The sequence below is a fragment of the Rhinoderma darwinii genome, chromosome 12 (assembly GCF_050947455.1).
Source record: "Rhinoderma darwinii isolate aRhiDar2 chromosome 12, aRhiDar2.hap1, whole genome shotgun sequence".
Lineage (NCBI taxonomy): Eukaryota > Metazoa > Chordata > Amphibia > Anura > Rhinodermatidae > Rhinoderma > Rhinoderma darwinii.
Window position 1 is genome coordinate 17,011,989 of NC_134698.1, and position 14,936 is coordinate 17,026,924.

Below are 14,936 nucleotides of genomic sequence, written 5' to 3' on the forward strand. Positions count from 1 at the left end.
TTAGTGCTTCATAAAAGATACAATTAGCTGATTAACGAGCGTTCCCCATTCATCGGCTGATCATTGCCCTGTTTAAACAAGGCAATGATCGGGAACAAGCGATCATATGAACGCTCGTTTTCCTGATCATTGGCTCGTGTAAAAGGGCCTTAAGTTTCTTGCCTCATCCGACGTCCTTTCCAGAAAACGTCAATCAAGAATGGACGGGAGGGGGTTTGGGAGGGGTTGCGGTCGATAACTTACAGATGGAATAACGCCCAGCGGACACCTAACAATTCATTAGCACATGGCTAGTGAGTGAATAAAAAATCATTTTCTCTGGTATACTTCCTTTATGATGTTTGAACTTGTTTCCCCAGCACCTATTAAGCGGTGTTACATTTTTAGGGTTCAAATCTGCTGACAGATTTCCTTTAAATTATAGCAATGATGTGATCAAATCCTGAATTGGAAGTTTTGTTTAAACTTGATACTGATGTTTGTAAAAAAAAAAAAGCGTGGCCTTATTTTATGTGTATTGTCATGTGGTCAAATATAGATGTGATTAAATAATAGAAAGTAAATCTACAATGTGTGTATTAAGCATGTTACTAAAAACCACTTTAGATATTTACAGGTCATTTGGCAGTGGAAATTGGCATTTTACTTGATTATTGCAGCACTTTTTAAGGCCCCATGCACACCACCGTATTTTCATCTATCCGTAAATACGGATCCGTAACTTATTCGTATATACGGAACGGTATCAGCAAATACAGTCCGTAGTGAACCCGTATTTGATCCAAATATCCGTAAAAAAAGAAGGAGGTTGCAAATGATGTCACCAACATGTTGCATAGCAACACTTCCACACAAATACGGACAGTTTAGGGATACACATCCGTATCCGTCCGTATTTACGGAAGCTCCCATAGGCTTCTGTGGGAGAGTCCGTGCCGTAATTACGCATAAGAATAGGGCAGGTTCTATCATTTTTTCAGCATGAACACCCATCCGTAAAAATACAGAACGGTGTCCTTGGCCAATAGAAATGAATGGGTCCGTAATTACGGGCCATAATTATGGTTGAAATATATGGTCGGGGCCTAAGGCTGCTTCTAATAAAGTAGGTGGTTAGCTTGAATTTCTGGCACCACCAGTGTTGTAGGAATATGTAATGTAAATACGCAGAAGTCATAGAAAGAATCAGTAATTTTTCCCTGACACCGTAGTTTCTTCGACAACTCTGCCCACAATGGGAGCATCACTTTAACAAATTTCCTCTGGCACGCTAATCTCCAACAGTCAAAGCTACAGATCTTGTTCTACCGCATCCTCCGGCATGCAGCGATGGCCGTGGTATTTTCGAGCTTTGAAAAGCTTGCTTGCCTTACAAATAACACACCTTGTTATGTCAATATCAATATAGGTATTCAAGAGTAAATACTGGTTTCCTGATGTCCTTCCTATGTATATATTTATATAAATGTAATTGAACACAGTACCAAGAAAACGGATTGTAAAAATGTAAATAAAACATTGTTTTCTATAACCTTTGCCTGGCTAATGTTTTACATTTTAATGGATAATACACAATTAATCTTTGCGTAATTTGTCTTGGGTTCCTTTAATTAAAGCTGGCTATACAGTGCATTCGGAAAGTCTTCAGACCCTTCCACTTTTTTTCACATTTTGTTATGTTGAGGCCTTGTGCTAAAATAAAATAAAAAGTCAAGTTTTTCTTCATCATTCTGCACTCAATACCCCATAATGACAAAGTGAAAACAGAATGTTAGTTCTTTGCTAATTTATTGAAAAGGAAAAACTAAAACATTGCATTGACATAAGTATTCAGACCCTTTATTCAGTACTTAGTTGAAGCCCCTTTTATTAGTGATAACAGCCGCCAGTCTTCTTGGGTATGATGGCACTAGTTTTGCACACCTGTATTTTTTTTTATTTTTTTTTTTGGGCCATTATTCTTTGCAGATCCTCTGAAACTGTCAGGTTGGATGGGGAACGTCGGTGGACAGTCATTTTCAGGTCTCCCTAGAGTTGTTAGATTGGGTTAAAGTCAGAACTCTGGCCGGGCCACTCAAGCACATTCACAGAGTTGTCCCTAAGCCAGTCCTGTGTTGCCTTGGCTGTGTGCTTAGGGTCATTGTCTTGTTGGAAGGTGAACCTTCTGGAAGTTTCTCCCATCTGCACACAGAATCTTTGGAGCTGAGCCAGAGTGACCATTGGGTTCTTGGTCACATCTCAAAACAAGCTCCATCTCCCCCGATTATTTAGCTTGGGGGGACGGACAACTCTAAGAAGAGTCCTTGTTGTTCCAGACTTCTTGCATTTAAGAATTATGGAGGCAACTGTGCTCTTGGGAACTTTCAGTGCAGCAGAATTTTTTTTTGTAGCCTTCTCCAGATCTATAACTCCACACAATCCTGTCTCAGAGCTCTACAGGCAGTTATTTCCTCCTCATGGCTTGGTTTTTGCTCTGATATGCATTGTCAGCTGTGAGACCTTATATAGACAGGGATGTGTTTCCAAATCCTGTCAAATCAAATGAATTTAACACAGGTGGACTCCAATCAAGGTGTAGAAACATTTCAAAGATGATCTAGAGAAATGGGAGGTCCCCAGAGCTAAACTTCAAGTGTCACAGCAAAGGGTCTGAATACTTATGTCCATGCTAAATTTCAGTTTTTAATTTTTAGTAAATTTGCAAAAATTTCACTTTGTCATATATGGGGTATTAAGTGCAAAATGATGGGGACAAACTTGAATTATTTTTTATTTTAGCACAAGGCCTCAACATAGCAAAATGTGAAAAAAGTGAAAGGGTCTGAAGACTTTCCGAATGCATTGTACATATTGAAGATCTAGTGGCAGATTTAGACAAAGTAGATCCTGAGTAGTGATATTATTCACTTCATTAAAGGAAGTCTAAATGTAGAGAAGACATAAATATAAAAACTGCCTTTAACCTCCTCCTTATCTTTGATCCTATTTTGACTCATTGCAATAAAAAATGTGAGAAATATATAAAGAATTATCCTATGTTTCCTAGGAAAGTATTTCTCAAACGGAGAAAAGCCTCACTGTTAAGGGCCTCCCAGTTGTTGGTGAAATGCAGCAGGGGAGGCAGTTGTGACAGCAGGCTTTATATGTTGCAAAGGCCTTCCTCTGGCAGCACCAATCATTGGTTTAGCAATATAACTAATGCAATGTTCACATTGTCGGTGATGTCCGTTTAGCGTGTACGTCTGGAAAATTCTCAAAGTACATGCTAGAGGTGTACAAAGGGCTCAATTAGCCCGACGGAGGTCAAAAGGAAACTCTATACTCAGGCTGGTATAGAGCAGTATACATTTTTTTAGGTGTAGAATAGCGTAGTAGACCAGATCCTGCAAAAAAAGTACCACACGGTACAAGTTTTTTTTAACATAGAAGTTTATGGGTCACGTACAGTGAGGGGATTTGACTAAAAAGCTGCCCTAGCGCACAAACTCCACGAGCCGACATTCAATACTGCCCTCCATATTGCAGAAAAATAGTGGCGTGCAATGCGCACTGTGGAATATTTTTTTTACTTGAAATCTATTAGACTGAAGGTGGGTGTGTCAACTGACACCCTTCAATCACTTATCAAGATCCAAATCCATTAGTTATATCGATATATCGGAGAGAAGTAAGACACAAAGAGACAATGCTTTGTATCCCTAAAATCCTTCTCTTGTTTATTGATAGAAGTAACAAAGGGGAGTAGAACTGAGCCAATCACGAGCAAGAAAAGGCTTCTTATGGAAACTTACCGTAAGACAGAGGCTTCTCATAACATGCAACGTCACCACAACGTCATCAGGACTGATATTCATAACAAAGAATGATAATAAATGACTTCCCAGACGAAATGAGACATCAGGCTCGTTTCCCATAACAAAAAATGGTCAACATTTATCGAAGAATGGTAAACATAGCTAAGACTCCTTAACCTTATCAGTGTCCAGACAATCCCAGCATAAATTTAATTTTACAGAGAAACAGATGATTCTACAAAACACAAAATGGATTCTTCATACAAGACTGAGTCACATAAACATATTTTACTCACTTTTACACCTACACAGTCAGGGACATGCGTACACTTGCTTTTTCAGTCAGGGACAAGTGTATACTACCACTGTGCAAGCACCAATATAACTAATAATACCGCCATATAGTGGTCAGATACCAGTACTACGCTCGCGGGCTGCAGAATATTATCAAGCTACAAACCATACAGTGACCATATAGTGGTTAGATACCAGTTCTACACTTCTCTCTGCAGAGTGTTATCACTCTGTGGACCATACAAGATAATACAGCACTAATCAGTCACAGGCAGAATACATAACAATTACAAAGAGTATGTGTCCCCTCCCCTGATATGTCTGTGTTAGTAAATACTTGTATACGACATGAAATTACAATTCTCAAGCATCCTTTCTTAGAACTCTGCATTGTGCCATTCCTCCTGGAAATAAATGAATAAATTGACAACTGGGTGTTGCCATTTCCCTTGTCCAATCATCGCAAACAGTATCACACTGTGTAGAAACACATCCTATTGACAAGGGGAATGGCAACACCCAGTTGTCAATTAGGCCTGGGCTACACAGAGACTTTCTGTAGCACTACTGATTGATTTTAACTATCCTACGAAGGCTGCAGTCCACTATACAACTATAGCTCTAAATCAGTTAGTTTTTCATACAGTTCCAGGAGGAATAACAGAGGAATTTCACATACAGAGTTGTAAGGATGCCCCAGATCCTCACACAGTAATAATGATCCTCTTAGTGCCCCCATTTGTGCTCCCACACAGCAATAATGACCCTTTTGTGCACCGACATAGTAATAACATTTACTGTAGTGCCCCTATAAAAGTAATAATGCCACCTTGACAGTAATAATGACCCCCCCCCCTTCTGCCACAATACAGTAAAAATGCCCTCCCCAGAAAGAAATAATGCCCCCTGTGTGCTTCGAAAACATTATAATGTGTCCTGTGTGGCCCGCTAAAAAGTAATAATGCCCTCCGCATAAACATATACAACTTTGTGCACCCTGATGGGTAACAGTGCTCTCTTTGTTGACTAGAAAAAAATAAAACTTATACTTACAAAAGCCCAGTGACTCACAGGTGACGTCTTCTTTGATTGCAGATGTTCTCCTTATTTTTCTTCCCCATCCGGCCTAGACCGTCATGACAACTTGTTCTGACGACTGCATTGCTTGCTGTTGAAACGTCTCTGTCTCCTCGCCTTCTACAGAAATCCCCAGCCTATGTAGCAACACAAATAAATTCAATACCTGTGTCAACTTCATCTCAGGTACCCGTTGCTGACTCTGCATATGGGGACTTCCTGCAAATCTGGCAACAGACCCGGTCCTCTATTTTGCTGGCAGTAGATCGCATGAAGCGAAAGGCAGATATTAGGAGAAGAGAGCCGCCTCAGTATCTTTTGGGGACTAAGTCTGGCTGTCCACTCGGAACATTCGCTTGAGGGTGCTTTCATACAAGTTTGCTCCCAGGTTCCTTGGTCCTTTCGAGATCCTGCAACAAATCAACCCTGTCTCCTATAAGCTGCGGCTGCCTTCTACCCTCAGAATCCCTAACTCCTTCCATGTGTCCCTCCTGAAACCAGTGGTCCTGAACCGCTACAGCAAGACTTCTAGTTCCACAGTTGCTCCCAGCGGTCCATCTGATGTATGCAAAAGGGTACGAGGAAGGACTTTCTATTTGGTGGACTGGAGAGGGTTTGGTCCTGAGGAGAGGTCCTGGGAGCCAGAAGAGAACCTCAGTGCCCCTGCTCTTATTAAAAAGTTCCTCTCTCACTCTGGCCCCAAGAAGAGGGGGCGTAAGAGGGGGGATACTGTAGCGTCCATGGCCGCGGGCTGTCGGGTTTACTCTCCTCCCGACGCCCGCAGCCATGGATCTGTGAGCGCTGGTCCCCATCTCCTTCCTAGGAGACGCCACCGCTCACTTCCGCTCCGTTCGGCTGTGTCCCGTAGGGTGCGCGCTTTTGCTCGTGCCCGGCCTTAAAGGGCCAGCGCGCGCAAATAGGAGGAAGTCATCATCATCATCAACTGCCACGATTTCCTGGTCTATAAGAAGGCCCAGGCCTTCTAATCCTTGCCTGAGCATTGTTAGTTTTCCCAGTCTGTCTTGCAAATGGTCCCTTAGTGTTTCCCGTTCCTGTTGTTACCCGTGCCTTATTCCCCGTTCCTGTTTCCCGTGCTGTGCCTTAGTATCAAGTCGTGCCACGTCCTGTGTCATCTGCCACGTCCGGAGGAATTCACCACGTCCTGTGTCATCTGCCACGTCCATAGGAATCCGCCACGTCCTGTGTCATCTGCCACATCCGGAGGAATCCGCCACATCCGGTGTCTTCTGCCACACCCTGAGGAATCTGCCACGTCCGGAGGAATCCACCATGTCCTGTGTCATCTCTCACGTCCGGAGGAATCCGCCACATCTGGCGCAACTTGCGGCTCCTGTGTCATCCGCCACGTTTGGCGCTGTCTGCTGCAACCATCTCCATCTGTGCCAGAGCTGCGGCCACCGTCTGGACTATACAGGTACTCTTGTGCGGGACATTGTATTTCTGGGGTGTCCTGTTGTTGGCCAGCTGCCTCCCCGCTACGGTGGTACGGCCTAGTGGGTCCACTAACCTGCTTCGTGACAGCCACCTTTGCCAACCTATTTGCAAGAATCTTGTCAAATAATATGTGCTCAAAAGTGAAAATGGGTTTGAAATTATTTAAGAGGTCTCGTCTGGGGTTTGTATCAGTTAAGGGGGTCTGGGGGTCTGTATTTTGGGTGTATGAGAGGTCTGGTTTGAAGTCTAATTTATTAAAGGAGTCCGGGGCCTGATTTATTCAGCAGAGTCTGGTCTGAGGTCTGATTTATTTAACCCCTTAACGACATGCCACGTACATGTACGTGGCAGCTGTTAAGGGGAAGTATGGAGCGGGCTCACAGGCTGAGCTCGCTCCATACTCAGCAGCAGTAGCTGGCTGGCAAATTTGAGCCTGTGGGCAAGCACACAGCACTAGCCCATGAGTAGTGGCCCATCCTCAGCCTGCTTATCTCCTCCTTCCTTATAAAGGCAGGCGGAGCTATATCTCATTATGGGATGTGAGAACTCACCTGCCTCCAACTTTACTCGTCGTTGTCCTGTAACAGACTGAGGACCACTGACTGTTTGTTTTTTCAAATTTAAATCCAGAAATCCCATTGGCTGATGATCAGTGATATACAATATCTAACAGTAAATTTACATGATGCACTTATTTCACTAGACTGCATTTATTATATAAAAAATATCTATTCAAGTATAGACCATGGACATACGCCAAAAGAATTATCATGCGTCCTCACAGATCAAAAACGACAAAATTCAAATACCTATCACGAAATGTGAAGACATATATAACATATCCATGCCTGGAAAAATAACATACAGCACACAATTTGTACCATGAAAATATAAAAAACGTTATTGAAATACACATAACAATATATTGGACATCAGACGATAAAATCAATGATACAAGTAATAAAAGAATAGCGTGGAGATACAACAGGGACACATACACATAGCTTGCTAGTAAACTACAAACATCATGTGATATGGTATGGTACAGGTTTCTCAGTCCAAACCAAAGGGTATAGCAAGAAAAGTACACACCAACGTAATGGTCATATACATCTAACCAAGGTATATAGCATAAGTTCAAAGATATAATAATGAACAATATGTTAACACTGCTTAACAAATGTAGAGGAGAGCCCAAAATCACAGGCTCAAAAGGCTATACCAACCTGTAGATTGCATGATATGTCCCACAGAAAATATCACCACACTAGACGCCCCCGACGCACGTTTCGCCGTCAGCTTTCTCAAGTTTTTTATATTTTCATGGTACAAATTGTGTGCTGTATGTTATTTATCCAGGCATGGATATGTTATATATGTCTTCACATTTCGTGATAGGTATTTGCATTTATTATATGTTTGCTATAATTTTGCTTATTACATGAAGCTGTGGGGAGAATCAGCGGCGGCAGGTTATATTTCTCTTATTATTGGGATTAAAATTATATAATATTCAATACTGTTTTAGAACATTTGCTTTATCATTTGACATATTAAATTATCGATGGCCCATGAAGAATCTGATAATTAAAATCACAGTTTACTTTTAAATAAACTTTGCAATTTAACAAGTACCAAGACCTTCTGTCCCAAGTGGTTAGAAGTCAGGGCCGCGCCGTCCATGAGGCGAGATGTGCTTATATGTCGGGCACTATCTACAGGGGGATCTATGTAGGGCACTATCTACAGGGAACTCTATGGGTGCACTATGTACAGGGAGCCCTTTGTATGTGTGGGACACAGTGTATGGTGCTATTATAATCAGGGACACAGTGTATGGTGCTATTATAATCAGGGACACAGTGTATGGCGCTATTATAATTAGAGGTGCAGTGTATGGAATTATTATATTTAGAGGCGTAGTGTGTAGCACCATGAGAATTTTGTCTTCGTTTATAGGTGCAGAAATGTTTGAAAAGTGAGAAGCTGATGACATCTGAGCGGCAAACAGCAGAAATGGGCTGTGGCTGGGAGGAATCATCATATATGTCTTGACCAGATGGAGAGCAAAAGAGAAAAAGAACAACTAGAATCCGAAAAGACGTCACCGGTGACTCACTTAATGTAAAGATTTATTCTGCCTCTAATCAGTACTATAGTCACTGCATGATCTGCAGCAAGATGATGGGTGGTCTGATTTTTTTTTGTGAAACAGCAACTCCCAGCATATCCTTACCATTGTTCAGGTCATGCTGGGAGCTGTAGTTTTACGAAGTAAAAACCTATACAGCAGGGGTTACACTAAATTGAGCTGTATTTGTGCTGGTGTTGTATTTATGTGCTGAGCTTAGTTCTGGTGCTGTATATATGTACTGAGCTTTGTTCTGGAGCTGTATATATATGTACTGAGCTTTGTTCTGGTGCTGTATTTATGTACTGAGTTTGGTTCTGGGCTGTATATATGTATTAAGTTTGGTTCTGGTGTTGTATTTATGTACTGAGCTTGGTTCTGCAGAAATGGGCTGTGGCTGGGAGGAATCATCATATATGTCTTGACCAGATGGAGAACAAAAGAGAAAAAGAACAACTAGAATCCGAAAAGATGTCACCGGTGACTCACTTAATGTAAAGATTTATTCTGCCTCTAATCAGTACTGTAGTCACTGTATGATCTGCAGCGAGATGATGGGTGGTCTGATTTATTTTTTTGGTGAAACAGCAACTGCCAGCATATCCTTACCATTGTTCAGGTCATGCTGGGAGCTGTCGTTTTAAGACGTAAAAACCTATACAGCAGGGGTTACACTAAATTGAGCTATATTTGTGCTGGTGTTGTATTTATGTGCTGAGCTTAGTTCTGGTGCTGTATATATGTACTGAGCTTTGTTCTGGAGCTGTATTTATGTACTGAGTTTGGTTCTGGGCTGTATATGTATTAAGTTTGGTTCTGGCGTTGTATTTATGTACTGAGCTTTGTTCTGGAGCTGAATGTATGTACTGAAATTCGTTCTGGTACTGTATATATGTACTCAGCTTTGTTCTGGTGCTGCATATATGTACTGGGCTTGATTCTTGGGCTGTATAAATGTACTGAGCTTGGTTCTGGAGTTTTATTTATGTATTGAGGTTTATTCTTGTGCTGTATATATGTACTGAGCTTGGTTCTGGAGCTGTATATATGTACTGAGTTTGGTTCTGGGGCTGTATATATCTACTAAGTTTTGTTCTGGTGTTGTATTTATGTACTGAGCTTTGTTCTGGTGCTGTATTTATGTACTGAGCTTGGTTCTGGATCTGAATGCATGTACTGATGTAATGATAGGGGTAGGGAAACGGACAAGTGAGCCCTAATCTACCCGCCACTCTGTCCCTGCCTACTTGTAACGACCCACCCTAGGCGACGGGGTACAACTGGGCAGCGGTCCCTACGCTCAGTAAGTGCACGAGACAAACAGACAAGGGTACACAAAGCTAAGGGAAATGGGGCAGTTGCCCACGGCAACAAGAGAGGTGAACGAGCCGAGTCAAACCAGGAGTGTACGAGGTACCAAACGCAGAGCAGGAGAGTAGTCAGTAAGCCAGGGTCAGTATGGAGCAGGATCAAATAGTCAGAAGCTGTAGCTGGGCCAGGAAACCACACGAGAAGAATCACAAGCAAAGGAGGAACAGGAAAGGCAGGTATAAATAGACAGAGGGCAGGAGTCTGGCCAGGCTGCGATAGGCTCTCCCACTCCTAAGCCTGCCAGCCTGAGTGGTGGAAGCTGGAGTCAGTCTCAGAGACATAGACTCAGGTGCAGACTGATTACCTATGGGCGTTAACCCCGAAGCTGTGCCTGGCAGATCCTTTACAACTGAACTTTGTTCTGGTACTGCATATATGTACTGAGCTTTGTTCTGGTGCTGTATATATGTACTGGGCTTGGTTCTGGGGCTGTATATATGCACTGAACTTGGTTCTTGAGTTGTATGTATGTATGTACTGAACTATGTCATAGCTTGGTTCTGGAGCTGTAATTATATAGGATATATTTATAATAACAAAATTGCAGGGCAGATGGAATTGTTTTCAATTCATTGTATATTTAATCGGAACCTGTCTTGTAGTTTTAACCCCTTGTACCGCCACCATGCGGTAATACATGGCCTGACAATATTTCCAAACATTCCCCTGTATGTTTTTTCAGATGCAGCAAAATCTATAAAATCAACTTTTAAACGGCACACACTATATGCTAATTACTCATTAAAGGGTGATGGGGCGGTGAAGAGTCACACAGTTCTGCCTCCAAACCCACCTTTCCTTGCTTGATTGACATCCCTTTGGCTGTTATACATCACTACCAGTCTCCTCCAACTTTCTCGGATGCGCCATTGCCTTATACTACTTGGGGAAGTACCATGCAGCGAGGTGTAGTCTGCGAGGCTTCATCACTGCACTGCGCATGCTGGTACAAGGCAACAGCGCATTTGCAAGAGTTGGAGAAGGCTGCTAGTGATGTAGAACAGCCAGGGGGATGTCAATCAAAACATGGGGGGCTCCATTTCAATTTTTGCCTTAGGCAGCAGAAAAGCTAGAATTGGCCTTGTTCGGAGTGTAGTAATTTCAACCAGTATTAGAAGGGGGCTCCATTATTCTCTTTACTATGAGGCCCCATCAATACTTTCAAAAGCTACTGATCAGAGAGATTTAACATTCAGGAACATAAAAAATCTGGATGACAATCCCTATGAGAGTTGTAATGGTAGCTGTGCTGGTTTCCCCCAGCTTTCCCGGTCTCCTTAATGACAAGTTTGCCTAATTATGCAGTGATCCAGCCCTACTGACTGAGGGGAGCTGCTTCACTTACCAGCGTGCTTCACCATTTACCCATAGTGTATGTAAGTCACAAATATTAGAGAGGAGTACAATAGAGACTTCTTGATGGAAAAAGTGGGGTAGGCTACAGCTTTATTAATAAAACAAAATATGAGAGCATAAATATCTGAAGTGGTCATCTCGGAGTATATAGTTTGTGTTGCTGAAACATGGCCGGACTCTTCTCATGACTGGGCTGTAAATCTACAGGGTTTTACACTGTTTCGGAAAGACAGGACAAATAGGAAAGGCGGTGGTGTATGTCTGTATGTGAGAAGTGATATGAAGGTGGTGGTGTATATCTGTATTTGAGAAGTGATATGAAGGCGGTGGTGTATGTCTGTATGTGAGAAGTGATATGAAGGCGGTGGTGTATGTCTGTATGTGAGAAGTGATATGAAGGTGGTGGTGTATGTCTGTATGTGAGAAGTGATATGAAGGCGGTGGTGTATGTTTGTATGTGAGAAGTAATATGAAGGTGAGTGTGAAAGAGACAATAGTGGGTGAAGATTGTGAGGAGGTTGAAACCTTGTGGGTGGAACCAGAAAGGGAGGTAAACACTGATAAAATTACTTTTGGTGTAATCCATAGACTCCCCAATATAACTGAGAAGATGGAATGTCAGCTATATAAACAGATGGAGCAGGCTGCACAGGCGGGTACTGTAGTGATAATGGGAGATTTTAATTACCGAGATATTAATTGGTGTCATGGTTCGGCTTCAACTGCAAAGGGGAGAAAATTCCTCAACCTGTTGCAGGAAAATTTTATGGGCCAGTTTGTGGAGGTCCCGACTAGAGGTGAAGCTCTGTTGGATCTGGTAATTTCTAATAATTCAGAGCTTGTTGGGAATGTCAATGTTCGTGAAAACCTCGGTAACAGTGATCACAATATAGTTATATTTTACCTATACTGTAAGAATAAACGCAGGCTGGGAGGGCAATATCACTTAATTTTAAGTAGGCCAATTTCCCCAGGATGAGGGCTGCAATTCAGGATATAGACTGGGAAGAACTAATGTCAAATAATGGTACAAATGATAAATGGGAGATCTTAAAATCTACATTGGGTAATTATAGTGCAAAATTTATTCCTGTAGGTAACAAGTATAAACGACTAAAATTAAACCCCACATGGCTCACACCTTCTGTATAAAGGGCAATACATGACAAAAAAAGGGCATTTGATAAATACAAATCTGAGGGTACATCTGTAGCCTTTGTAGATTATAAAGAGCGTAATAAAATCTGTAAAAAGGTAATTGTCACGCTGCGGGGTGTGGACCCACTGGGCCGTACCACGTAGTGGGATGGCAGCTGGCCAAGCAGGTAAGTACAGAGTTTTATAGTTCAGCGAGGGTACCTGAGGCAATCATAGGCAGTAACGAGGCAGGCATGTACAGGACCAGGCGGCGGGAAGACGTCAGGTAAGGCGTAGCAAATCAAGCGTAGACTGTAGCACAGAATGCCAAAAGAACTTTGTAGCACAGAAACAGGATACGGGATACAGGAACAAGGTACACTGGGAAACTGGAAGACACTGGGAGACCATAAGCACGACAAACTTTGGGTAACAAACAACGCTCTGGCAAAGAGCAAGAGGGCAGCCCTTTTTATAGCCCTGGGCTATATTGCAGACTTCCTGCAAAAATGTGCGCACTGGCCCTTTAAGACCATGCGCCCGCCGGAGACACTCGAAGTCCGGAAGTGAGTGCCGGCGCCTCACAGGATGACGATGCTGCAAGCAGGTAAGATGTCCTTGGCCACGGCTGTCGGGGATTAAGGCAGAACGACGGACCGTGGCCAAAGATGTTACAGTAATAAAATCAGCAAAAATACAAAATGAAAGGCAGGAGGCCAAGGATAGTAAAACAAATCCCCAAAAATTCTTCAACCATGTAAATGCAAAAAGGTCTGAACAAGTAGGACCACCTAGATAGTGGTAATGGGGAGTTGGTGACAGGGGATCAAGAGAAGGCAGAGTTACTAAATAGGTTCTTTAGGTCTGTATATACAAAAGTAGAAGAGCAGCTGATGTAGCCAGTGCCAGGGCTGTTAATGTATCAGTTGATATACTGAATTGGCTGAATGTAAATATGATCCAAGCTAAATAAAATAAAATAAATGTACACAAGGCCCCGGGCTTAGATGGGTTATACCCTAAAGTTCTTAAAGAGCTTAGTTCAGTTATTTTTGTCCCCCTCTTCATAATATTTTGAGATTCTCTAGTGACTATTATAGTGCCAAAGTACTGGCACAGGGCAAATATGGTGCCTATTTTCAAAAAGGGCTCTAGGTCTTCCCCCGGGTAATTATAGACCAGTAAGCTTAACATCCATCGTGGGGAAAATGTTTGAGGGGCTATTGAGGGACTATATACAGGATTATGTGACACAAAAATAGTATTATAAGTGACCGCCAGCATGGTTTTACTAATGACAGAAGTTGTCAAACCAACCTGATTTGCTTTTATGAAGAAGTGAGCAGAAGCCTAGACAGAGGTGCCTCTGTGGATATAGTGTTTATATGAGAGGTGAGTAGAAGCCTAGACAGAGGGGCCTCTCTGGATATAGTGTTTTTATGAAGAGGTGTGTAGAAGCCTAGACAGAGAGGCCTCTGTGGATATAGTGTTTTTGGACTTTGCAAAGGCATTTGACACTGTCCCTCATAGTCTAATGGGTAAATTAAGGATTATAAATTTAGAAGGTATAGTTTGTAATTGGATTGAGAATTGGCTCAAGGACCGTATCCAGAGAGAGTCAATGATTCCTACTCTGAATGGTCCCCGGTAATAAGTGGTGTACCCCAGGGTTCAGTGCTGGGACCACTATTATTCAAATTATGTATTAATGATATAGAGGATGGGATTAGCACTATTTCTATTTTTGCAGGTGACACCAAGCTATGTAGTTTTGTTCAGTCTATGGAAGACGTTCGTAAATTGCAAGCTGATTTGGACACACTAAGTGTTTGGGGATCCACTTGGCAAATGAGGTTTAATGTAGATAAATGTAAAGTAATGCATCTGGGTACCAACAACCTGCATGCATCATATGTCCTAGGGGGAGCTATACTGGGGGAGTCACTTGTTGAGAAGGATCTGGGTGTACTTGTAAATCATAAACTAAATAACAGCATGCAATGTCAATCAGCTGCTTCAAATGCCAGCAAGATATTGTCGTGTATTAAAAGAGACATGGACTCGCGGGACAGGGATGTAATATTACCACTTTACAAAGCATTAGTGAGGCCTCATCTAGAATATGCAGTTCAGTTCTGGGCTCCAGTTCATAGAAAGGATGCCCTGGAGTTGGAAAAAATACAAAGAAGAGCAACGAAGCTAATTAGGGGCATGGAGAATTTAAGTTATGAGGAAAGATTAAAATAATTAAACCTATTTAGCCTTGAAAAGAGACGACTAAGGGGGGTCATGTTTAACTTATATAAATATATTAATGTCAC